This window comes from Lampetra planeri, chromosome 18 (assembly GCF_965212315.1).
Source record: "Lampetra planeri chromosome 18, kcLamPlan1.2.h2, whole genome shotgun sequence".
Taxonomy (NCBI): Eukaryota; Metazoa; Chordata; class Hyperoartia; order Petromyzontiformes; family Petromyzontidae; genus Lampetra; species Lampetra planeri.
This window is the reverse complement of record NC_136124.1, coordinates 2,768,685-2,796,541: the sequence shown is the minus strand read 5'-3', so window position 1 is coordinate 2,796,541 and position 27,857 is coordinate 2,768,685. Positions and strand designations below refer to the sequence as shown.

The following is a 27,857-nucleotide window of genomic DNA, read 5'->3' as shown; positions in this document are numbered from 1 at the left end:
TTTTAGTTTCGTTTATTGCAAATCCACTGTGATTACTATCACGAATTACACCATGGCAGCATCTCCTTGCAAGTATACATATGTGTGAATGAATATAATCCAGGACTAATGTTTGCATGTACAATTAATTGCAGGTTTAGTTCAGCGTGTCAGAAATCCTTCAGCATATTGTGCTCTGCCATGCAGTTGAATGAGGATATTTCATTCTTGTGCAACGTCTCCTGGAGTTTCTCCAAAAAACTTAGCACCGAAATATTATTTTTGAGTATTTCCTTTCAATGCTATATTGCAAGTTCCAACCTTTTAATGCTGTAAGAAAAATACAGCCACAACTTCATAATGTTTTTGTGTGGCTGATGTGAGTGACGGCAAGGAACGGGGGTTTATTTTCCTTTATTTTAGGGTTTGCATTTTATTTCAAAATGTAATTATTTTGAGGGATAGGCTGGTAAATTGCTTGTTTTCTTCTTTTCTATATTTATGCATTTATCTACATGTTTATTTAATAATTTAAGGCTCATTCCTACAAAGTGATGCCAGGATGAATGATCAGGCTTTGGCATGCAAATACCATTGATTCCTTTTTCTTTATTTCTTTTTGCATTATCCCAGGGCTCTAGCTTCATTCTTTCCCTTTAAAATGGCCCTGTCGTTCCTATTAGGCAGTCAGACAGATAGTTAGCGGAGGGTCCAGACAGCACAGACCTGTAGGGATGGCAAATCAGCGCCGCTAAACCGACTGTCACTCACCCATCGGCGACCGAAATAAAACTCAACAAACTTTGCGTTTGGTGCAGTGCGAGCTGGGTCAGAAAATAAATGAAATTTGCGTTGTGCGGAGGGGCGGCGTGGTGGATATATGCTGACAATGTAAGGATTACAGTGGGGGATTTATAGGCGCGCGCCTTTATCTTGCAGAGTTGGAAGTAAATCTGCGTCTCCTTGCCCACAATTTGGTTTGATGCATATGCACTTTATTTATAATGCCCAATTGCAGTTTTTGTGCTCTTCAGCACATTCAAGGATTTTAAGCCATTAGACCAATAGAGCTTATAAGTCATAGGCACAGAGCAGCTTTAATGTGTTTTGCAAATTGGATATGCATTTTGTGGACCTTAGAATAGGGCCAGTGATTCTTATGAAAGTAGTTCAAGAAAAAACTTGCACATTTGCTGCCTGGGCTGTCAAAATAGTCAATTGAATGGGAGGAACTATAAACGTGAATATTTTTTTTTATGTTCCACTTTTAAGTGTTAATTTTATTCTCTGTATAATTGCATTACATATTAACGGATGCATCTCTGATCTTTCAAAAGTGTTTCCGTTAGTGCCGCCAGTTGCGTTATGGCCAAGTTAACCTACAGGTCCTTGTAGGATGATTTAATACAGACAAGTATTGACTTATTGGAAAAGCCTAAATCAAATGAAATGGCCAACGATGACTTTTCACGAACTCGTGGAATTGGACCCGTAATGCACAAATGTGTGTTTCTTACACTTTTCAATTTTCAGGGCAAAAAAAAGGCAAGACCACATTTCCAACTGTCAAATAAAAATTTGATTTAGGGAAATGAGAAAAAAAGCATAATTCAGACCATCAAATCACTGTCTTGAACAGTTAAACAGAATTTGCTCAAAGTTGTTCATACAATCTTACACTCGTAGCCAGAGCCAGTTATACAGTTTCACAGTTGGCAGGGGTTATATATGCAACACTTTCTTGTTCCGCATGGCGTGTTGGAATTTATGTAGATGTAAAACAATATAATATTTCTATTTTCATTGATTCTATTTTATAGAATTTAGGCGAATAATTTTATTATTTTACTGGTTGGATGCATTGTGCTCTGGTTTAGAAAATGTGCAATATTTTACATGAATTATTTTATGTTTTTCCATTTGTAGTAGAAATAAGCAAATCGGTAGCAAAAATACACACACACACACAGACATTTTCAGTGCCGGTTTTATCAACTTAATCGGCAGCTTTTTTGCAGTCCTTTAACAAACAACCCCCATGCCTGTAAATGCATACAATAATGTGGTGTGGCAGTTAAGATTATGGTAATGTGTTACAAATTCCAAACCTAAACTGCTTTGAAATAAAACACTGATAATAATAGACGCTTACGGGAGCCTCCTCCTGAAGGTAGACTCTGTCATATTTATCTCAGAAGATGGAGAGAGAGAGAGTGTCTGGGGTGTTTCCTCGTCCATATGGGTTTCAGGTTGTGTATTTGACTATTCCCGCTTGGCGGAATGGCACGAGGAACACGGATTCACACAGAGAAGCATTCTCCGGATATGATTAATGAGGCCTAATTAATGGGGCCAGATGGTAGCAAGGCAATTGTATTAATTCTCTCCGGCTTTATAAGTAGGGTTAGATGAGCACTTGTGCCAGGGAGAGAAGCGGAATGCATGCGTATCACCCAGATGATAACTTCATTACGCATCTTCTAACCTGCCGCTCAAGCTTTTGTGTGGGGGTGATGCTCACCCTTGAATTGTTTACGCAATAACACTGGCCCAATTGGTAACTTAAAAAAAAAGAAATCGTCTGGTTTTTTGTGTGTGTGTCGTTTCAACTGAAGGGTTTGTAGTTTTCCCCAGCGAAGCGGAGTTACATTTTTAAACTCCGAGGTGTGTAGTAAAATGAATCGGCCTCGGGTTTCCAAAGTGCTTGTGTCAGGTATGTTCAATACACTTAACTGAATGATTGATAGTTTTGCATGTAATGCAAATTAAATCTATTGGCCATACCTGATATTGACACCGGGTAAACAGCTTTGCCTATTTTACTGCACCGTGTGAACATTAAATAGCTCTGGTATAGCACAGATTTCATAAGCAACTACGCATGTTTCTCATCAAGTAATTTTAAGTGGTTTGCGTCTTTCAATTTTAAGTTGAAAACATTTTAAAATGTTTTAAGTACAACTCTTCTTACTGAAATGAAAAAAAAATGTAAGTGTATATATTTTACAAATGCCCACACGTTTATAGAGTGTAGCTTTATGCATTTTGGTTATTTATTATCTGCAATATTCTAAACAAATGTAGTACCCGTTTAACAAAAAAAATTGGTTTTAGCAATTCCTGGAAAACATTTATTTTGCTCGAGCGCAACGTGTCATTGGATGCGTTTAGGATGGGAAAATATGTCCGGGAAAGTAATTTTGAACGTAATTCGGACGTTATTTGATGTGATACTATTATAAAACTCTTTACATTGAAAACATTTATTGCAAAACATCAGACTCCAATATTATTATTCTGGCAGCATAAATACAAACATGTTGCACAAAAAAAGCATGGCAAGTATTTTTTTTTATGCAAGTCTTATAAACCAACGACGAAATGTATTTCTTTGGCTTTTTATCTCCCATGTTGAATATGAATTTTAGTTGGATTTACACAAAGAATAAGTTTTCCAATAATTCTAATCAGTGGGTCCATTGAATAACTCAAGTAGTAAGCACAAATGAAACAAACATTAAACCACTTTCTATTTTTTTTTACTTGGCCCACATAACACATTTACAGTTACTCTATCCACTGCCTTCAACTCACCTCAACACTGTGCAACTGGCTCTTTACTCCACTCAAATTGACACGCATCATACATGCGTGCACACACACACACACAAATTAAATTGTATTCAGTATTTCAGACATTTAGCGAAGCAGCAACCTCTTAGCCTACTTAATTATTTCTAAATAGCGCTAAATGGGCGCCACTTGTCTGTTCCTTTGTGTGGCTGCCCGCTTATCTGAGAGAAGCCACCCATCATACCAGAGCTGTCTCCTTTCTCTAGAGCGACTGAGAGGCCCGCTGGCCGCTATCTCCTGCTCGTGATTTATAACGGCAATTTACAGTAACTGCACTGCAGTGTATGCATCACTCCTTTGCTGTTTCTGCTTCAGCTGACCCACGGTGGGCTCTGATTAACCCTTTGGTGACCACTCCATATGTGACAAAAAATGTTGGAGGGGGGGGGTGGGGGGAGATTTTGTGGGAAGGGATTGTGGCCAGGGTTCAGCATTGGGTCTGTTCAGTAGTTCTATTCCATTTTTAAGGGCAGTCTTTCCGATGTATGGGGTACAGTGATAGACATGTACATCTTACTACGGGCCATGATAGATAATATGCATTTGTTTATTTGTAATTATTACATGTTGGCAAGCAAACAAAATGATGGTAGATCTAATACAAATTTAACGGGCTAAATTTACTTGTGTACCACTCTGTTTGTGTCGCTGTGAACTGTTCGAGGGAAGGACAAGTAGAATGTATATTACACGCAGGCACTGATGATCCCTTCTAGGCCAAGACTTAGGAATCAAATATAATTAATTGTTATGTTGGGCCATGTTAAAAATAATCGTAGCTATATTTAACCTGGAATGCTGCCATGGGGCAATGGTAACCACACTGGACTTGCAATCCAGGAGTCATTTGAAACAATTGTCAAGTTTAAATTTCGATTTAAAGCTTTCGTGACTGCAGGGATTCATCTTCTTGGTTCTTTTGGTAAAGTCACGTAGAAGGGAAATAATAAAATAATAAAAATAAAACATAATAAAATTATTCTCACGACGTTTCGGCCACAACGCAAGCAGCCGTCCTCAGGTGAAGAACAGGTCTGTCTTCTACGTGACTTTACCGAAAGAACCAAGACGAATTGTCAAGTTTCTTAATCCACTGTCCTGCAAGTAGTTTAAGTGGGTGTATACCAGTTGCTCGATTGGTAGAGCACGTGTGTTGGCGTAAAGTACGGTTTCTCCCACCTCTTCTTCCAAGATATCTGGTCCTTGCAGAAGAGTAAGCCCAAATATCCCCCCCGAGAGGGCTTCTCCTAGAAACTTCTTGAAGTTGTAGACCCTTTTGCCAGCAGTGACGTGAGCAAGCAAATTGAAAGGCTGCACCGCCTTCAGCAGTGGCAACTACAAAGCAAACTATTTGTGCTTCATCGGAGAAGGTAAAGGTTTGTGAGTTCAAAGAGGAGCTTTCTAAGACGGGCACATCGCAACAAAGTCTGGCAGTGCCTTATCAATTGATATTTTTTACAAAACTACTATATGGCAGGTACATACCTCTGCAGATGAGTGCACGAGTCACATGCCTCCAATCAATTACTGGGCATGTGATGATCCACTGCTTCTTCACTTCCCCATACCCCCGAACAGTGCGAGTAATATATTTAAAAAAATTCGGGATTGTGATTTCATTGGATAATCGAGTTGGTTAGATTTTGCCATCTTGCTTTTTAGCTTTTTTCCAAACTCGTTTGTAGAGTTTGTTTGCTCAACCAGCCGAAATGTAACACGAGCATATAATTGCCACGTGACTTGTATGTTTTTTTAATGGCCGATTCCTAATTGCACAACTCGAATCGTGCATCATGAGTAACAGCAACCGACTTTCGTCAAATTGATTCACTGTTACATATCTATCACCTCAGGACTTGATCATCAGCCATGCTATTTTCACTGCTTAGATGGAGGCCTCCCAAGCCGTTTCCTTCTCTCGCGGTAGCTGGTTTCATCTCTTCATGTACGTGGTGGATGTACTCTCAGGCATGCTTTTCACCTTTTGGCTGGTAAGCCATCCATTAGTCTCGACCACTGGCATTCAAGGCTGTCCAGTGGCACGTCCTGCTCAAGCCCACTTCTATTTCTCAAGTCAAATATAATGTCTCTAACTAAACAATTGTATTATTTTACCAGGTACGGCGCACTGAGCCATACAGCTCTGTTTAAGAAGTGATCTGGCCGAAAATGAGAGCTAAACAAATTGGTTTATCACGTGGGAATGTATAGCAACCAAATACTATAAACGCGTGTTTATAAACGTAGAGGGGAAAACCGGAGGACCCGGAGTAAAATCCATCTGACCACGCGGAGAACATGCAAACTCCAAATATACTGGCATCAGGGTTGAGATCGAACCCACGACCTGTATATCAGGCGAGATGGTTAACATCTCGAAAGAGTGGCGCCCTTTATCTTGTGTGTTCTCCGATCCATGAGCTCCTTGCTCTGTCTCGGTATAATTCCACGTATGCACATTTCCATACCTCTTTGCACTCCTTTAAAAATGTTGGTCCATTTTCTTTGTCAGTGTCCACGTTTCTAGTCCATATGTCATTGCAGGTAATATACACCTATTTAAAAACATTCTTCATTGGGCACATTGGGGTGTTACTTTTTATCCGCAAGTTCTGATTGCTGTTCAAATAACTTAAATTAACAATTTCATTCCCTTTATCGTGACTGGCCTGAGACCTTCAAATTATCTATGCATGAGAACATGTTTAGTCTGAGTGATTGCTAAAATTTTGAAACCAAGAAAGAGTCTCAGAGGTGCTGCTCAGTCATCATAAGTAACTAAAATTCCCCGTTAGGTCTTCATTAGAAATTCAGCACTCGAGTGAGAGGCCTCCTTAGCAATATTGTGTGCTGTGCTAGTTATGAAGTTTGCAGAAAACATGCCGCCACTTGAAAATTGATACTGGAAACGTGGCAAAATAATTTTAGGCGATGAGGCTTAAATAACACCACGATTTTATTTTAAGATTGGGAAGCAATATATTTTAAATGTTAGTCATTCAATCGCAATCCAATCGCAGATCAGCTACAAGTTTGGAATTATCGCTTTCAAAAACCTCTAACCCCTTTAAACCTACAATTTCTCTTAATGACCTATGGAGGCTCAGCTGAAGAACACGACTTGAGCAGGAGGCTCGTGCATTGGGATGTTTGAACAATTCCATTCAAACGTGTTTGGCATGTGGGAGGAAACCAGAGTTCCAGGATAAAACTCGCACATATGAGCTCTGCACCGATATTATTGAAGAATCCACGACTGTGCTGTCATGTATGTATGTACATTAAACCTCTTTTGCACCATAATCGGAGATGTGGGGAAGGACAACAAACTAAAGACTAAACAGTTCTTGAGAAATCATATTAAAATCTAGATTTAAAAGTTCATAGCTCCAGTGGTTTCCTGATATCAGAATGAAGGGAATTCCAGACGGCTGCGAAAAGCACATCAGAACGCGTGCGGTGCGGTGACCGTCTTAGTTCGATGACTAGCCAAAAACCATGTCCTTGCCACCTAACCTGAGCTTACAACACCTGGTATTCCTAGACAGTCTCCTATCTAAGGCATAATCTGACTCAACCTTGATTTGCTTCTGAGGTATGACACGTCTGACATGCAACCAAAGACTCCTGTCAAAACGTTGCTCAACTTCCACTCAATGGGAAGTTGCTCCTCTCCTGCTTCACCTGGACCAGATGACTGGCAAATGAGGTACCAATGGTGTAAATGCTTACCCCGAGCTCTTGTACTCTGATGGTGCATTGTCTTTGAGTTGTGCGCCTTTTGGCGTCATCTGGTCCAACCCATGTGAGACTAGGCTCTAAGGAAAGCTGTCTCGGGTGTGGACCAATCAACTTCAAGGACAGTGCATATATTATCAGAGTTATGTTTTTTGTTTGCATTATGGCTGCAGGTATTGTGGTCTATGCAAACATGACTCCTTGTAAAAAAAGGTGTCAGTTTTGTTGCCAGATAAAAGGGTAAAAAAACAATTATCATAGTTTTTTACTGCCAAATGAGGTTCCAATGAGGTAAGTTAATGTTACGGGGGGGGGGGGGGGGGTTAAAAAACTGGTGGGCAACGGACAGTGCTGAAATGCCAACATTACAGCCAGTTATGACTTAAACTGGTTGATAATGTCCTTCCAGTGATTGTTCAGTTTGTACCCATCTTCTCGGTTGGAATTGTCTATGTCTGTATATTTGGATGGCTTCATGAACAAATATTTGTTGATAGCCAGTCGGTTTGCAAAGTACCTTCGTTTTAGAGAAATCAATTTCGTGTGAGCCAACCATATTAAAACAATGATCATCCACGGCCGAGGTATTGGTCCTACCATTTTTCAGATCTGCCTTATGTTCACGAACACGGTCCGAGACATGTCGCTTAGTTTCCCCAATGTAACTACTGCCGCAGACACAGCGTAGTTTGTAGACGCCGGGGTATTTTATGTCAGGGATCACATCCTTCACAGATGGGATCAGATCACAAATTTTATGTACTGTGTTAAATCTAACTTGGATCTTGTGTTTGCTCATGATTTTGGAAATCTTTTTGGTGACCCCTGCTATGTATGGCAAGGTGATGGTTTTGATTGGGTCTTCAGATGGTTCTTTCCAAACGGTTGGGGTGATATCTTTACGGATTGTGTAGTCTGAATATCCATTCTTCTTGAGAGTTCGGTGTACGTGTTCCAGTTCACTGGCTAGGTGATGAAGGTTGGAAATACATCGAGCTCTATGGTGTAGAGTTTTGATGAGGGAATTCTTCTGGGATGAATGGTGGTGGGAGTCAGGTGTTAGATAGGCATCCGTATGGGTGGCTTTCCTGTAGACAGAATGGCCCATTGAGCCATCTGGTCAATTTTCGATTAAAACATCCAAGAATGGTAGCTTGCCATCCTTTTGCACCTCCATGATGAACTTGATGGCTGGATGTATGGAATTGATGTGGTTGAGGAATTAGTTCAGAGCTGGTCAGCCATGTGGCCAGATGACGAACGTGTCATCTACGTACCGCTTCCACAAGGACGGACGTAGAGTGGATGCCTGGATGGCGTCTGTCTCAAAATTTTCTATGAAAACATTGGCTTCAACCAGAGATAAGGGAGTACCCATTGGGGTACTTGCAACTTGTTTAGAAAGTTCCATTCCAGGTGAAGTAAGTAATGGTGAGGCATTGTCTCACCAGGGTCGGTACATCAGCATTCAGTCCTGGTTGGACCAAATCTTCAATGATTGCAATGGTGTCAGGCACAGGAACTTTGGTAAACAAAGAGACTACATCGAAACTAACGGGCAAATCACCTGTAGATAGTGAGATGTGCTTAAATAGCTATACCAACCGAGCTAAATTAGGCACAGCTGAGGCGGTCTTACCAGTGAATGGTTGCAAGGTCTCAGACAGATATTGGGCCAGTTTGTAGGTGGGTAAGTCAATGGTGGAGATGATAGGAAGCAGGGGTGTACCTTCTTTATGGATTTTTGGTAAGCCATACAATCTGGGTGGTCTCCCCGTCGAGGTGGTTTTCTTTGAACCTATCTATGTGACTTTACCGAAAGACCCAAATAATATGTAGTGAGCCTCCTCCAAAGGATGTTGGGTCAATGCTTCCATGCTGGCCGATACACATTGGAAGAAGATGGGAATACCCAAACCTGTCCCCACCCCACACAACTTATTACAACTTTTATTTTGCCAGGTAATGCCCCCTGACCTATATAGATCTTTTTCAGAAGCGACCTGGCCACAAATGGAAGCCCAACGAAGTGACTTATCACGTGGAAATTCGTAGCGGAATCGACGCATGTTGATTATAAATGTGGAGGGAAAAAAACGGAGGACCCGGAGGAAAAAAAAATCACGCCACCAAGGGGAGAGACGTGCAAACTGCAAATATACAGACGTCAGGGTTGGGATCGAACCCCAGACCTCCTGCATACCATGCGAGGTAGTTAATATCTCGCCACTGTGGCGCCCTCTCTCCCACCTGCCGATCGACTAATTGTAGTATACCCATTAATACTTCTCGGTCGACGGAGGTAGAAAGTATTCAGAAACTTGTGTATTATAATGAACACTTTTTGACCATTTAAAAGATGCATTCATATATGAATAATGTGCTGTGGCTGTCATAATGATAATAATTTTATTTTATATAGCGTCATTTATGCAATTGCATCCCACAATGCTGCACATCAATTAGCCATTACCTTACACAGATAATACAAAAACAAACCGCATTACTTAGCAAATAAAAAAAAACTAAAAGATGAATACATAAATAACGAGAAAAATTTAACAACAATAAAATGATCATCACAGAGAAAATAAATTAAAATAAATAAATCCGTTCGGTCTCCATACCCCAGGCCACAATCTCATTCTTTTACTAAATTTAGGAGAACCTTCACAGAGGGGGGGGGGGGGGGGGAGTGGTGTAGAGGCCTTGCTGCACAGTATTCAGGCCCTTCCAGGAGTAGGCACCCTTTGGATGAAACAACAGCCATGTGTAGTGTGCTGCCGAGCAGTAAGCCGAACATGAATGCGTGAATCTTTTGTTGATACGGTCTTACTCGGTGAATTTGTGGAATCTGCAATGGGCCCTGCTGTCATCATCATAGAAATGCTCGAAATGCGTATCCCTTTATTCATGCAATGTGGTCATATTTATATGCTTTATAAATTCTAATTGTATTTAGTTTTTGGAAGAAGTTAAATGTATGCATGTGCCGTTAGATAATATTGCGTTGATCATGGAAGCGCTGTATAACCCATTTTTAATATGGAGGAATTCCCAGTTGTAGGTAGATGTCTTATTATTATTAATTATACATGAGTGGAAGTGTGTAACTATAATCTGCACAAAGCCTTGCACTCCCATTGGTCAATTCAGAACGTCGTGGGGCCGGATCGGTTACATTACGAGAGAGGAGAAGGTGACGAGGCCTGGTGCAAATCATATCATCCCTTTGTATCTCTGACATTATGCCCTTAATAAGTGTTCTGCAACAATATTTGTTCAAGTCACCACTGCCTGAAAAATTATGGCGCTTTGTACTTGGCGAATTACATATTCATAGAATAATATGTCATCACGGACAATGCCACTTGCCACCAATCCTCTGCATTGCTTAATTTTTTCTGGCTGTTCACATAACTTCCAGATATATTGGTATGCACAATAATAATACATTACAGCCCTTTGTAAAATGTATTACTGGGTGAAAACTTTCCCAATTCGTGTTGATCATAAATATTGACATCATGTTGGCCGAAAAAACCAAGGTGTATCATAGTAATAGGCTTTTACCCTTTCAACTGGTACAAAAACTGACACCTTTATACAAGGCATCATGTGTGCAATAACCACAACACAAGCAGTCAAAATGCAAACAAAAAGGAACAACTCTGATGATGATAATGATATGCACTGTCCTTGAAGTTGATTGGTCCACACCCGAGACAGCTTTTCTTAGAGCCTAGTCTCCATTGGTGTTGGACCAGATGACGCCAAAAGGCGTACAACTCAAAGACAGCGCACTATCAGAGTATTGAGAGCTCGGGGTAAGCATTTACACTGAGATCTCCTTTACCAGTGGCAAAATATAGTAATAGGTTTTTACCCTTTCAACTGGTACAAGGAGTATCATGTTGGCTATTGTGGTTTGGCAAACGGTTGATGGCCAGGATCGGTTCTTATATCATTTGCCACTGATGATAGCTGTGGCCGGGGATTGAACTCTGAACTCTGGTGAATAGTGCAGAATGTGAACCTCAACACCCTATCCTACGTGTCTAAATGGTGCATAATTACATTTCGCTTCTGCATGTGTGTTTTATAAGAGAAAACTAGAACGTTTTCATACACATTTTCAGAGTTTTAAAATGGTTGCATACGAGATCTACAAGGTTGATAGAATACAATGGGTTTTTTTATAGTGCGCTCAGCACAATTTATGTTTTTTGTGTCGGAGTGGATAATGAAGCCCGTTAAAACATTTTAAACCCTAAACTGCGAAAGGTTATGAGCAAGTTCTCATTTGTTCTGTCTGTGGCAGAATTGAAAATGAGGAGCAGAAAGGTACGTAATTTAGCCCGTGTAGCATGTTATTACAAAATGTCAAATATATAACGTTCCACCATCAGATTTCAAGAAAAATCCTTGTTGATCGCTTGAGCAGCGATTCGAAAGAAGCCAAGAAAAACGCCCGCCAAGAATGTTTACATTTTTGGGGGAAATTGCTGCTGTGCGCTTTGATTAATATATATTCCAGTGATTCCAGAAAATTTACATCTACGTTTCAGCCGACATGAACGCAGCAATTTATGTCAGAGGCAGAATAAGTGCTCGGTCCACTTTAATTGTTCCTTTAAATTGAGCAAAGCATCAGTCACAAGCGTGCACCCATCGCTGACTGATGCTCCACCCAATATTGATCGCGCCAAAGAATGGAGCCCTTAATACAACTTTGTGTTCAATTCGAATGGCTTGCTGAGGATCATAGCAAAGCGAGAGGCCAATACGTTACCCGAGGAATGCAACACTCAATAGTCAATTGTCACATCTCCCTGGTTGCTTGCAAACCTGTCTTCCCACTTAGGACTTCATAAATCATTTTTTTTTCTCTCAAACAAACGAGGCTCCTCCTCCACATACCTTGATGGCTTCGGTCACCTTTGGAGCAAATCGATTGGTTTGAAATAGCGTTTAATTTAAATCTAGAGGGCAAGCTCTGCGGTTGCGTTTTTAGTTGGAGTTTGAGCTGTGCGGCGGGGATTTTGCGGGAGGGGAAGAGGGAAAGAAAGGGATGGACGTGATGAGAGAAGGTAAAATGTTGTGCTTTTCTGAGTAATGGCTAAATTGCGTGTTGCCCAATGCAAAGTTGTCGTGGCAATACGGAAGCTTTTGTTTACACGTGAATTTTAGACAAATCACAGTATTTCTGCAAAAGTATCATCCCAATTTTTATATATACGATTTTTTCTTTTTTTTTCTTTTCCCGGGCACTTATAGTTCCAAAATCAAATCAATATACCAATTTCTATACGAAAAAAATTGTAATTTATTGTGAAGTTATTTTTTTCTCGTGCTTGCGCTGTAGAAGAAGAAGCCCATTTTGAAAATGCTGCGTATTTGATTACTCGTTTTAGGAATCCTGCCAGGATCACATTCACTCTGAGTCTTCCGTGCTGACAAATGTCATAAATGCAAAGTTGCTGCATACATCAGAAATGGAATGCAAAGAATCTGGACGTGACTGCTCCAGCTTGTTTTGCCTAATATGTAATTTCCTTGAATTTCACATCCAATTTCTCAACAACAAAAAACCTCGCATTTATTGACATTTGTCAGCATTCGTTATCGTCGGGAAATTGGAGATATTGATACCGACGTTTTGAAATGTTTTACTTATAACAGTGGCTGTTATAAAGCGGTTGTGATGTATATACTCTGGTGGTTACCCCCCCCACCACTTTCACCCCCCCCGCCCCTCCCCAGAATAACGAATCAGTTTACCTTGTCCTTTCAGAAAATAATAGTTCACAGGTATTATTCTGTTGCCATCGTTTGCATATCTGACGCAAGTTTAACTGATCGTAGCAATAGTGCATTTCCCCATGTCCTTTATATACAAAGAAACGCTTATACTTTAATTATGTTTTTTAAAAACAATGCACACTGCTAATAAATGTTTTTTTACGTTATTATGCGGCATCACAACCGACCCTTGGTTGCGCTTTTGTTTTAAGGCAGGAGGTACACTATTGCTTCTGAAGTCTGATCAATTAATTGGCACATGCATTAGCTTAGCTAATTATTTAATTGACTTCATTAGCGAACACCACCTGGCAGCTGTTAATCCAATTGAGGAATCGCACTGAAAACACTACCCTTAATTAGTTTTGTAGTACCACTGAAGTTCACTGGCAATTCATTGATGACCTTGATTCAAGAAAATTAGACGTAAAAAAAATGTTCATCAGGATTTTTAAATTGCCAGAGCATAGATGAGCGAGCTAAACAATGGTTTCGGCATACGTCCCGACTGCACCGAGGAGCTGTATGCTGTATGTGTACTGATTAATTAAATTTGGTTTGGCATATGTCAGCACGCTGGTAAAGGTGGGGAGCATAGACGTACCGCATAACAATGGCCGTTACTGCACTTACCTCTGCTGCCCACAAGCACCTATAATACCTGCTCCATGCATCCATGGTGATGAACCATGCAAGTATTATTCAGGTTCAAAAAACGACGTATGGAATCGGTGACTTTTAAAGACAATGGTAATTGCCGAAAACGTCACAGATTTTCATTTCCAGACAGTCCTCGGCTTACGAACGGCTTACGTTCCTGAGACCTGTAAGTTAATTTGTTCGTATGTCGAAATGTTATTGAATTGTATATACAAAAAAGGGAAGCATTGTTAAACCCATAAATAAGACATTGTACATTTGCATGTAGTAATTGCATCTCCGTTTGGCTACATACGTTTCCAAAGAAGTTCTACATGCATAATACTATCATAAATACTGCACAGTAAATACATCCTGAAATAAAGTGACGTGAAAATAAATATGACATTTTTTTTCTCACTTATGCTGAGTCCTGTTGCGGGTTTTCTTGTCGGAAGGAGCGTTTCTAGAAGAATGCTGGGACTTCTTGCAGCTCGCAGAGGATCGCTCCGCCGAACAAAAATAGCTCCAGTTCAGTTCGGTTCGTTCGGAAGTGCGGATGTTTGTAAGTCGGGTGTTCGTGTCTCGGGGACTGGCTGTATCTATTTCGTTTTATTTTAAGACGTTGATCTTGGCGATTGTGAATTGCTCTTGTTAATTGGGCTTGTGCACCACTACCAACGCTGCAGCAGCATCACCAACATCTTTATTTGGATTCAGCTTCGCCTGGCTTCTGAGATCTGATGAGATGGCACGCATTACGGGTGATTTGCTTGTAGGCATAGTTTCAATCATAACAAACATAATCATACTTTAATAACAAGAGTGAAATCAAAGCAGTCTGTAATAAGCTTAGATTTGTGTGAACACAAACTGATATTAAATTTAAACATCCATGGTTATTTAATATATACCGGTGGATATGTCACTTGAAGGCTGACCACATGGACTATTGTCCATCGGCAATTCACTTCAAATGAACAATGCAATATTTAAATTCCCAAACTTTTTAAATCCATGTTTAATGCCATTTATAAATAATCCTCGTTATTATTTTCATGCTTGTTGAAGTTACACGTGCAAACAAGTACATCGTTTTTTTATCATGGCAATGTGAACCTCTGTTCAACCAGCAACGTAATGTCTGCGCAGAGTATGTCACCGTTACGCTAAGTGCTCATGCGGTGTTGGTTCTGGTGTGTGCAAGCCCAGGCATCTAGAATGCAAAACAGTGATTGTAATTTTAAAGTTATGGTTTTAGTCTACTCTTAGTTTGTAAAAAAACAACAACCCTTCATAAATCCACTGCTGGATGAAAACCTTCCCATGCCATCTCGGTCATAGCAGTTGTTCAACCGTACTTTACCACTCTGATTAGGTGGGGATTCGTGACGTTCTTTACTGGTCATCTGTGAAAAAATTACTTTATAGCACATCGAATTTCTCCAGTATAAATACATATTCTTATTCTTACCATCCTCTACAAAATAAAACGTAGAAATAGCAGTCGGACTCTACTGCAGTTGCAATCTAGAGGTTGACGGTTTGATCATCCGGAGCGGAAGTTTAAACAATGGGCAAGTTTATTTCATCCTACCGAGTCTTCGCAACCGTCATCGCACTGCGATTACTGTTTGGACCAGGACAATCCGCTCGTGGTGGTTGAATGGCCGGTGGTCGAGACTTAATAATGTAGTGGTGGCCAAAGGATGGAAAATGCCCACGGACTGAGCAACGCTAAATCGGCTCATGTGAAACTGCTCAATAGATTGTTGCATCGCAGGACAGTGCAATATTGTGACAGCAGCAGATAGATCATGGCCGATGATATTGAGAGGCAGAGAAGCACTGCAGCGTGCCCATAAAAAAAAACCCCGATAATTCCGTTAACTTCGCTTTGTGCCATATGCACACAAAATAAAAGAATCCCGTCCTGCCTTTTGGAAGGGTAGGCTTTACCAAGCCCAGCCGCCCTTCATTCCCTGTGGATCCACACCTGTGCAAAACACATGCGTGCCAGGAAAACAGGCGGCCACGCTGCCCTGGTTGGTCAAGCCCAGATGACAGGCAGATGGATGAGTATGAGGTTGCTCTTGGAGTGCCATGTATGGTGGCAGGGCACTGGAGTCATGCTCCCAGAGATCTCTTTTGGCATTGCGAGCTGGCAAAGCAGCCATGCATGCATTAAAGCTATGAGGGGCTCGGTGAACGTTATGTACCCTGGAGCGTGGGGGTGGCACGCCTGCAATGGATATTCGCAAATGAACAACCACAATGCTGTTATGGGAGAGAAATTGGCGGAGAAGTTGTGTGCAGATATTGTTACCTGTCGGCATTGATTCGTGCGTGCGCGGGTGTGGGCGATGCGATGGTGTGGTGCGCTGCCATGAACCCTGTCTCACCTGAGTTCGATTCCCACCCGTGGTGTAACATCGGTGGTGAATATATTAACTTGTTTTTAATTCAGCGAATGCTATTTCACGCAACTTCCCACAGTCAAAGCCCAAAATACATTTACAAAAGAGATACATAAATTCATGCTATATATGAACTGCCTTTTCTAGCACCGGGGAGACAAAGGCGACCAAGCATTGTTCTTCAATCGGCGCCACTCGCATGCGATGTTGCCGGCCTTAATAGTTGCTCACAAACGGCACTTGCCCCCAGCAGTCTTTGTGGTCTATACTGGGTGATCTTTGTCTTTGTGTGTGCCCTGTAGACAACTTGAGCTGTCAAAAAATGAGCCTCCACTAACTCAGCAACGATGGCAGGGGCTGGCAGAGATTTGAGAAGGGTATGGTAATGTGGCACTGTGCATCAGAGATGGGGATTGTCAAATCTCAAAAATCCACACAAGCGGACTGACTTTTATGAACAAAATAAATAAAGACGATTGGCACAACTTTGTCATATGTAAGCTTTTTTTTATTGTAAATAGTAAAAAATGAAATCCACGCACATGGCCTCCAAATCATAGGATTGTAAGCATGTGCTGCAATACCCCAAATGGTATGCAAACGGGTTTCCCCTTGGCATAGTCCTAAAACTCTTCCACTGACTGCAGGAGTGAGTACAAGTTGGCTTGTTTGCCGTATCTTAATTGCTTCACCAAGCAATGCATATAAAGTTATGTTCCGAAATAGACTGCTGTATATCATTGTGCCCTCGTGCCTTTTTGTTTGCATTTGCCTATTGTGGACACTTTTATACACAAACAGCCACACTTGTTTTCTTTCATCTGAAGTGTGCACTCTCTCACAAAGACAAAACTACAATCCCCCGCATAGCCTGCACAGGCTGTTGGGGCAAGTGCTGCTCGTTCACAAGCACCTATATATAAATGCTGTCCGAGCGCATGGGGCATCATGTGGCCAACACCACACGTCTGGCTGGCTTTGTCTCTCTGATGCTGATGGTTGCACAGCACACACCAGATACGTATTTTAAGGCCGAGTCAACATAGCAGAGGCCCAAGACCAGTTCAGATATGTTGTACTGATGTTGGTATTGAACAGGAATCGAACTCCGTTCACCAGGTTCATAGCGCAGTGTTGCTAATCACAACGCTACGGCTCTCTCCACGTACACGCATACACACAGGCACAGACATACGTACAATCAAGATTGAAAACAAACTCTCTTTACATAGCAGGTCAGCAGAGAATAATGCACCTCATTAAGATAATTTATAAGCACTGTTTATCGAGAGCACTGGAACTTTCTCTGGTTCTGCAGTTGCCAATACAGTAAAGTTAATTTACATTGCATTAGTCTGACCAAAACAAATAAATACAAGATGCTTCAAGAACACGTTTTTGCAATACGTTTTTTTTTAATGCAGCCTGCACATTATTTTGTTTGCACGCACCGTGCTCTGGAGTAACTATGCCTATGTTCTTAGGCATCGACAACTTGATATTCATGGTGTTGGAGCTCGGCATTGATCAGAGCAATGAAATAATGTCAACGGTGCTTGGGGCTTGCCTTACTGTCAAGAACTTCCATCAATACTGCCAATAGCCATGCACTCTAGCTAAATAGATGATACAAGCCGCGATCAATGAAGCCCTTGAAAGGGGAGCCACACATCTATAAATATACAAAGTAGATGCATTGTTTCTAAATCTTTTGCCGTATATTTACTGCGTTATAGGTATTCGGCTCTGTGTGTGTTCTTTATTTATTGTTAATTTTACAGATTTTGTTCAAAATACGGATGACATAGCCGCGCGTGATATTTATTGATGTATATTTATTTCTAGAATTTTGTAGAAACCCAAAGCTTTTGTTTATTTTAAGAGCCATATAATGAATTTGAAGTTGGTGTTAATGAGTGCAAAGATTTCGCATTGTACACCAGAATACCAGTCTGCTGAAACACATCACATTTTATTCGCATATGTATACAACTAAAACTACAATGGTCTTACGATGGTAATACAATGGGCATTCATTGATACAATTTTCACTTGGTATGCCAAACACTCGTTACAATTAATTGACCAACCATCCCAAAGCAGGGCCTAAATTCAAAACAAGACTGTGGGGGTTTCCTTGCTAAGCAAATGGCATTATTATGATGACATACAAAGGGACACTTTACCTAATTGACTCTTATTGGGGCAATGTGAATTGTGATGTAGTGTATTACGCATATTATGAAAAACAAGCAGCTATATTTCTAAATCAAAATGCACACTTTTAAATGCATTATCCAGGCTGGTCAGTATGGGTTGGTGAAGAGGGGGGGGGGTGCCCTGGATCGGTTCGGATATCACTCGCCACTGATGTTAGGCACGGTCGGGAATCGAACTCGGGTCACCAGGTGTGTAGCACAGTGCTACACACCACTGCTCCACCGTATATTTCGTATTGCTCCATAATAGCCCTGCTGTCCCAAGGGTTTTAACACCGGTCTAGTCTGAGAGCATCTGCCCAATGCTTTGGTCATGGCCTCATTCGCTTCTATCTATCAGGCCACGGGTTCATTTGGCTCGGCGGAAGTTGGTGGTCTGAAATTTTCTGGATGTGGCCTCGCCACCACATACAAGCTCCGCCTTTCACGTCTCCAGGGAACCATGGGGGTCAACTGAGCATGCTCCTGTGGAATTAGAAAAAAAAACATTTTAAAATGTCACTAATTAGTTTCAGTTATGGACAAACTTGTGCAACCAACGCCACCCCCACAAAAAAACCCAATGAGGTTGCATTCTTTATAATAAAACAAAGAAACCAGTATTTCATATTTATTGATTTAAGAGTAAATTAGTGTTTCATACTATACTTTTTAAGTACTGTACAATAGAACCATTTTATGCTGGGACCATTTACTGTGCAATTACGGTATAAATTAGTGCCTGCTAATGATTGCCTATTAATCTTTTCAGACATTTTTTGTTGCAGATACGTTAGAATGTGCAAACACTGAAAAAAGTAAGACCTCAATTTATAAATGCAGTAATTATTCCAGCACCATGGCTCGACTGGTGGCGTCTTGAATGAATGGATGGATTCCCGCTTATCAGCTCCACTTGTGCAAAAACATGCTCACTAATGATTGTCAATTGGGGAATTTCTGTCACTGCCTGCACTTTTTGTTTTAGAATATTGCAGCCCGGAGTCTTTTTTGTATCTAAAAGTGCTCTCAAAAGCATCAATGTTTTTTTTATGATAATGATGATAACATTTAATGGATCAGCTCAAATGGTACGGTGCTGCATGTGACATTTTATGATGATAATTTTAAAACAAGAATAGCTCATTCCATGAAATAGTTTTTTTAAAGAAACGTCTTTAGCATCTATCTGTTAACACATTCTTTCTTCTTATACATGAGTAGTCACTGATACAATCTTGTAAACTAAATACATTTCTCTCTTCTAGTGTTATTCAATGTTACTCCCTGGTCAATGGGACTGTGAGTGAAATTTAATTGGTGACGGTATAAATTGATATACTGTATACTCTTTCACGTTTCTTTTTAGTTTGGAATCCTATATCGGCTAACCTCTTCATATAACACAATAAAAGTATAATATTCCTGCCTGTAAAAATAAAAATGCAGTCTTGTGTAGCATTATTGAATATGTTACTTTAAGCTTCAGTGCATTCATCCCATGTCTGCCAAAGTTGTCATCTAATGGGGCGGTGGTTTTTTGGGGCATTGCAAAACATGAACAAGGCTGCATGTTAAATTTCAGTAATGGGCAAGTGTTGGAACATAATGCATTTAAAGCCCGTGTCAGTTCCTGCAGATGTGGTGTCCTTTGGGGAAAATGGACAGATGCCACTCTCCGAGTTCCATTTATCCAGCTGACCTTGAGTGGCTCAAACATAAAGAGCTATTAATTACTGGGAACCACCCGTCTAATTGTGTTTCCTTGTTCATTGCGGAGTTTGTTTGAAAGGCATGCAAGGGCGGGTGACCAAAAAATTACACTTTCTATTTAGATTGCACATTTCTTATCACTTTTACATGAATAAGCACAGTGTGAGTCGCGAAATGAGTTTAATATGTGCGCTTAATACCGTACATAATTTAATATGTTTTGGAGCACCACCTGCTGGCCAAAGTAACCCAATACCTTAATCAAGAATTGGATTCGCAATAATGTAATTCACTGCACAGTGAATTGCATTTTTTCCCGTTCCCTATTGCTTTTTTTTATATAATGGAAATGATAAGTACAGTGAGACAATTATTTTTATTGAAGAGAACAAAAATGATTTTTTTTAAGTGTACTGCAAATGATGAATCTGTCGGGTTAGTAACGTGATGATATTGCATTATCAGTCCATTATCATTATACATAATACATTATCACGCGATTTTAACTGCTAACGTGTTCGTCACGTTGGCGATCAATGCAGAGCGGTCGTGTGAGTAAAAAAAATGTTCAAACAAAATCTACAAACATGCCAGTTATAAATAGCACGGGGATTAATATGTTAATTCATTGTGTTTTTAAGATTCTGTAACTTTGCAATGAAGGAGCAGTATGGTGCTCTATGTGATAAAGTGTTGCGTGTGGGTGGGATGTGGCATGCAATGAAAAGAACCCTACAAGACATTCTGTGCTGCCTGGTTATCACCACCAAAAAAACGTTAACCTTCAATTTGAGCTCCTGACATAAGCCATATATAAATAATTTCTAAAGGGATTTGTCTAAAGCTTTACATGCGACTACATTATTCAATTAATTTTCAATCTTAGAAACAGGCAGATAAAGCCTGAACAAGCCTAATTACCAGTCTTCTGAAAGTCACCACAGGGCAGACAATCTTTGCAGTGTTTGAACAGTCTGATTAACTGAGGGCCAACCGAACTGACAGATAACAAATATTCGTCATGTTTAATTTATAAGATGGATTTTTCTCTGAGGAGCACTAAAATTATGAAAATAAGGCCCATGCCTCCAATTTGAATAACAATTTGGGCGCAAGAAAATGTCCTTGACCTTCGTCGGAAATATCAGAATTAGTCCTTTACCATGGGAAATGGGGAAACTAAACCCTTTTTTTTGGGTGGGGGGGGGGAATATTTTTGGTCGAGAAAGGAAACTTTTGTTTCACAAACAAGAATGTGATAATTACGGCAAAAAATTGCATGAAGCTATACATTGTCAAATCCACTAACCATTTCAGAACACATTAACAGTGTGTTATTAAAATGTCACGCTGCTCTGGCTATGGTGCATATTATCGGGGGGGAAATGATTACTGTAATGAAACATAACAACATACTCTCACATTCAAGGTGAGCTGCAAAGAGGTTTTTTGGTAAATTTCCTCTCCTGCACTTTGTAATCCGCCTTTCTGTCTCTCAGACAATCCCTGGTAGGATTATGACCTTGGCCTTTCGCCCTTGGACTTGAAAAGCAATCCTTTGCGAGGTGTTATAGTCATGGGCCATCCAAGAAAATTCCGAAAAGATTGGTGGAACAGCTCGAGAAATATTGTAGTTGTGTACACACTGACAGACGTATGATTACTTTTTCTTTCACTGTCAGGAAGAGCACAGAAAGATAAACTTTTGCTGAGATTAAAAAAAAAATGCAAATACTGTGTAATTACATTTTATTTTTTCCTTGGTTAGCATTTCATCAAGTCTCGCTTTGAATATTCTCAGCTTGCTTAGTGGTCTGAGCTTGCCTGTGTTTTGAGCTTCTCTTGAGCTTCGAGCAGGAGTTGATAAACAATGGAGGCTGTTACTACTTTTTGACCATCTTGTTTTCCACAATTCGCCCATCTAAATGCAGTCTTATCTGGTAAAGAACTGGTTTAAAGGTCACAAGTACTGCATTCCTGCTTGGAAATAATCACAAAGGTGAGGAGGTCTGGCAACAACACTCTCCGTTAAATTGAATGGCAGTCTCTATTATTGCTTGTTATTTCTGCCCACCGAAGTGGGCCCTGCGATACTTTTATATTAACTTATATATTTTTAAAAATGTCGTGATAAATACATTCTGCCTCCATGAATGTTATATTTGGGTTGGAATATGAATGCTTTATTTCCATCTTCTTGGTTCTTTTGGTAAAGTCACGTAGAAGGGAAATAATAAAATAATAAAAATAAAACATTATATTATAATATAATATTATGTTATTATATTATTATGTTTTATTTTTATTATTTTATTATTTCCCTTCTACGTGACTTTACCGAAAGAACCAAGAAGATGAATCCCTGCAGTCACGAAAGCTTTAAATCGAAACTTTATTTCCATGTTTGCTGTCGCTTTTGCACTGCAAGGTAATAACCACGGAAATATTCAACTCTGGGGTTTTTTCCAATTGATTATCACTTTCAGTTGTTCACGTTCCCAACAAACTAAAAAACCCAAATCATGTTTCACTTATAGGTTTGTCATTTATTATTTGTATTAAGCATGCAATTTACTGCTTGGCCCCCAAGAACGACATTATAAGAATTTCATTCGTCCAATAAATGAACAGATGAGGATCAATTTCTCTTACACGTTTATTGGGCACTTGTAGGCCATTTGGAAAAAAAATAGCTGCCGTTTGAGACAACTACTATTTGAGAAGAGTTGGGACATTTCCTGCTGAAGTGTTGGCAAGTGGTAACCTTGACAGAAATCCATTGGAAACTGTTGGAGAAGTCGCATAATTTGGACAGGAGGTAATTAAGCGTGTGTAATTGAGTTAGATAAGGAGACCTTGGGCATTTTCTTGGTTGATGAAATGTCTTGTCCGGATAATGAGGGATTATCTCTCCATGTGGTCAAGGCTTGATGTTGTAACAGCAGCGACAAATCAGTTTACATGAGCATATGAGGTAAGCCAGACGCTGCACTATTTCACGAGGCGAGAATGTGCAGTTTCTAATTGGTAACGTCCTTCAGAATTTCTTACAAAGCAAACTTAAAAAAAGGCCCCGCGTGATGGATGCGCAATGGGTCACACCATCGCACTGTTGAATAATTGTGTTTGTTATTGTTTTATTTCATCATGCACACTTCTACTGTGTGATATTCAGTATCGTATTAACATTTTTTTACCCAGCCGGTTTTTGCAAAACGTAAAGATGAAATTACGGTGTTTTATATCAAATTTCTCAAGTAATGATTGCTTTAACCCTCCGTTTCGTGTAAAATTAATAATTGTCGCCGATATAATATTACTTTCCAGTGTTTCAAATGGGGAAAGTTACAAGTAATAGGAAGTAGCTCTTCGGTTCATTAACTGCATAACTTTGTAGTTTATTTCTCATTTTCTTTCCTTAATGCCACAGAGAAAATAAAAAAGCATTCCTATAAATGCATAACAGCTGAAAACCTGAGTTTCCCAAAGAGACAACAATATTCCCATGCATGGTAGACCGTGATAGTGACAGCCTCACCTTGACGGTGACAGTGGCTGGTAAAGGCGCTGCATTCCCATGTTGATGTCTAATGAAACGACGCTCTGCTTTATTGCTATTTGCTGGACATTGCCTATGTAAACTAAACTAAAACAGTTTTATTTTACCAGGTAAGAAACACTGAGCTGTACAGCCCTTTTGTAGAAGCGACCTTGCCACAAATGATAGCTTAACGAAGTGGCTTATCATGTGTAAATTTAAGCAGCCAAATATTCTGAATGCAGGTTTCTAAATGTGGAGGGAAAGCCAGAGGACCTGGAGAAAAATCCACGTGACCACGGGGAGAGAGAGAAAGAGAACATGCACACTGAAAATATACAGGCATCAGGGTCGGGATCGAACCCACGACCTCCTGCATACCAGGTGAGGGAGTTAACATCTCGCCATCGTGACGCCCTGTAATTGCCTCTGTCCGCTACGCACCAGTCTGTCTCGCCGTCCCCACTCACTGTGACCTCCTCGCCTATTGGGATGTTGCGTGCAGCTGCTGTGACAAGGCAGTGACCTGCATCAGCCAGAACGCAGCCTGACGATGACCCAACCCATCTCTCCTCGGGCTCCATCAGCTCCAGTGAGGAGTGGATAAAGACATTGGACCGTGTATCTCTCTGCATCTCGCACGTGACTCGCCGAGCCGGTGTTTCCATGCTAAGCTGCGGGGCCACCAAGCCTCGCGTTCGCTCGCACAAATAACAAAAAACTCCACGTTACAGCCACTGTCCTAAAGTGGATAACAAAACATGTATACAATAGGTGACGTTTCAGGCAACGGGCCCTTCTTTATGCTAGATAGAACAAATGTGCACTATACTCTGTACACATTTTAAGTTTACGGCAATGTTGAGGTACAGCACAGCACCCGTGGGAATGTTTTTCAGGAAAGCTTTTGGTCTTAGCAAAATATGCGTGTTAGTGTTCGACTCGAAAATTAAAAACGAAGGTTGTCAGAGCCAATATAATGATTCATATTTGTTTTTGGGTTTGGCCACGTAGTAGTTTAATGGGCAAACTTTGTTCGCTAACTCTCCACCACCTGACAGGATTGTAACGTAATCAAAGATTTCACTCGATTCCCAGGTGAACTATCTAAAGAAGGTCAAAGCAGTTTCGGTGAAACGTTGTATTTTGCCGTAAAATTTCAGTCATAAAAAGTATTCAGCCACCGATGGGGATCATTAGAACTTGATCAATACTGTATATTGGAAGATATAAATAAAGTATTTGTATTAATGACAATATTTTGTAGTGGAGGGTTAATGACAAGGATTTTAACATAAAACTACCACGTGGCCTCACCCAAAAACAAATATGGATTATTGCTCAATGTTTCTAATTTAGTACTTCCCATTGAATAGAATAGTTTGCATGGGTCACCCAAGTAATTTAGTGTTGTATGAATATATATCGAGGCGCACTTCTTCAATACAGTATCGAGATGCTCACCCTCTCTCGTAAACATTTCCCCTCACCCTTATAAAACAGCATCGAACCCCGCAACAACAAAACACGTCATGGTATTGTTATTATTATTGTTGTGGCGAGCATTTTGAATTGAGCCATGCCTCGTGATGTGGTGCTGTGTCGTGGCTCTCCGAGTCCTGAGGCATTTGCGCAGAATCCTAAGAGTCCTAAGAATGAATGATCATCATCTTCTCCTTCAACTCAAACCTCTTCCCATATCTAGCGCGCCATCTCCCCCCTCCTTTCTTCACCCCCGCTCTGACCCACTCACTCACAAGTGAGAATTGCCAGGCTAATTTTAACGATCAATTTTCTATCCTTTCTTGCCTGGCTGCAATTATGGCCATGGTTTATTGTTGCATATGAGCCAAGCCAAACGTTGCATTTTGTGTTGTTATTGTAAGCCCAGAAGAAATGTACACAATGTGTGGTGTTTGATAATAGGTGGGGATAATGTGATTTGAATTGGAGCATATTCAGCACATATATTTTTGAATGAATAACTGTCGGTTATGAGGAATGGAATGTGTCCAACGGCAAGGCCACTGAGGAAATGAAGTAACGCAAACAATGCGCTGGCTCTCGGTGGATTATTGTCACAGGATCACGAGAAGTGGCAGCAGCTTGTGTAGGGGATTAACTATGGCAGTTTATAATAATGGGTGATTATAATCAGTGTTTCTCTTGGTCGGTTCGTGGAGGACCAGAGTACATTAGTTGGTGAGCTGGCGCACTAATCACAAAGGGCAGTACCAAACCATAAGACCTCGGCACTCAAGTAACATTTACTATTAATGGGACCCAAAGCTAGCCCACATCACATTCCCATGGATGGAGTTTTGTGACCGAGCACAGTGACTTTAAATTCAGTGTGCCACTGGAATTTGGTGGTCTTCGGATTTGTAATGTAAATGCCGATTTGAGGGGGGCGGGGGGGACATGCATTGCCTTGCCAGCAAGAGAAGAATGTTGTGGTCTTGTTTTTAAACTTGGACGACCTGTTCAATTTACAACATTGCTGGGTCACACCCAGACGAGGTGTGAGGAAGCACACTGTTTTAACACCCTATCACACTCTATTTGTACATCGCGGGAGTTATTCTGATTCAATAGCGTTTCTTGTAATGGATTTTGGTGTCACATTTTAAAATGCACACTCCGTAAGATTAGATCAATTCTGAGGGAAAATTGTTGTTTATTTATTATCATTTCATTTTCCGGCTTATTTATTTGCGGCGCGAATTCATTGTATTGAGGGTATTGTTTTGTGGGGGAGGACTCCGTGCAAAGCAATAAAGCACATGTCTGTAAGTGTCCTATTGCAGGGAATCTAAATAGAACTAAGAGGTGACAAGATCTATTTCCTGACAAATTTATCAAAATTGAGGTGCGCTGCAAGCCATAGTACAGTGTGCTATTTTTCTGGAGCAATCTGCAACACCCTAAAATGAGATTTTTTTTCTTTCTACACCGAAGTGGTTAGTGCGGGAAAAATACCCACCCCCCCTCCTGCCCTCCATGTTATCTAAAATCACATTGTGGCAGTTGGAAAACATACTGGAAAATTGTGCAAATATGTATATGTATAAACTCGTGCAGGGCAATAACAATAAATGCATGGCATAGCGTGTATCATTATTGATTGTGACTGAAGGGAGAGAGACAATGTCTTGCTGGTCGTGTGCAGCTTTTAACCCTTTCTCTCATAAGTGTCTCTGCTTTGTAACTTCTCCTGTGCTGTGAAAGGCTTCAGGATATTACAAAAAGTTATTCTGCCATGATTAAAGATAACATCTGTAAATAAGCAGTGCAAAGAATATGAAAAAAAATCTTAGAACATTGCTTTCGGATGCTCGTCAATTTGTATTATTATTATTCCAACACGTGCATATTTGCTTCGCTACTGCCTGCATGTGTACACAAATTTCTTCCGAGCTCACGAGGAACTCTCTTTAAAGGTAATTTCGCACAAACGCTTGCGTACGCTCGTTATCGTTTTTGGATGCTCAACACAAGTAGCGCGCACGGCACGCGCACGGCACGCGCACTCAAACGACACCACGCAGACATCCTTCCTGGCCCGAAGCAAACGTGGGTCCAGCCATAGCCAACGTGTGTGACCGAATTTTGTGGCTGGTACCTAAATACAAAAAAAAAACCGAATAAAATGTTGGGGGTCGTGGGGGAAAAAGGGGGGGGGGCGTTGCAGGAAAGGGGGGGGGCAGGGAAGGGGGGCATGGGGGGGGGCGTAAAAGAAACGAAAGCAATGTTTTATTTACATCCCCATTCCAAATAGGCTCCATTCTGTGCGTGCAGGTAGAAGGCTGTTGACCCATTCTAGCAAAGCAGATAATCAAAGATCTCGGCAGGGTGCGGAGTAAGCGGCTGCAAATTCATTCCTTTTATCGCGGTCGGGAACAAACTGCCCAGGGAGACGGGGATTGATTTAGCTGTCAGAGGGGCTTTGTTTGAAAATTACCTTCAAATGAAGCGGTGGCTCCGATCGCCCGTCGCCAGCCACTGATGGGAGGTCAATGCACGGCGCTCGCAGCGCGCTATCTTGGACACTACCTGCGGGGCCCCAGGATGATGATATTGGTAATCTGGGAGATCTTTCCCCATCCTCGCGTGACGGATATTGTGTTACCCGAGGCGGCGGCGGCGGCGGCGCTGCGTGGGGTGAACTCGAGCGGTCCGCCAAATGTCTGCGCGGCTGCA

The 27,857-nt window shown here is 40.9% G+C and overlaps 1 long non-coding RNA gene across 1 annotated transcript in view; it reads left to right on the top strand.

The window, feature by feature from the left end:
• The window catches only part of LOC144723491 (uncharacterized), a 34,437-nt gene extending 8,027 nt beyond the window's left edge, over positions 1 to 26,410 (top strand). Inside the window, exons 2-3 of the long non-coding RNA XR_013586196.1 lie at positions 23,903 to 24,041; positions 24,163 to 26,410. This is a non-coding gene — a long non-coding RNA (uncharacterized LOC144723491). The remainder of the gene's footprint in view (positions 1 to 23,902; positions 24,042 to 24,162) is intronic.
• The last annotated feature ends 1,447 nt before the right edge of the window (positions 26,411 to 27,857 follow it).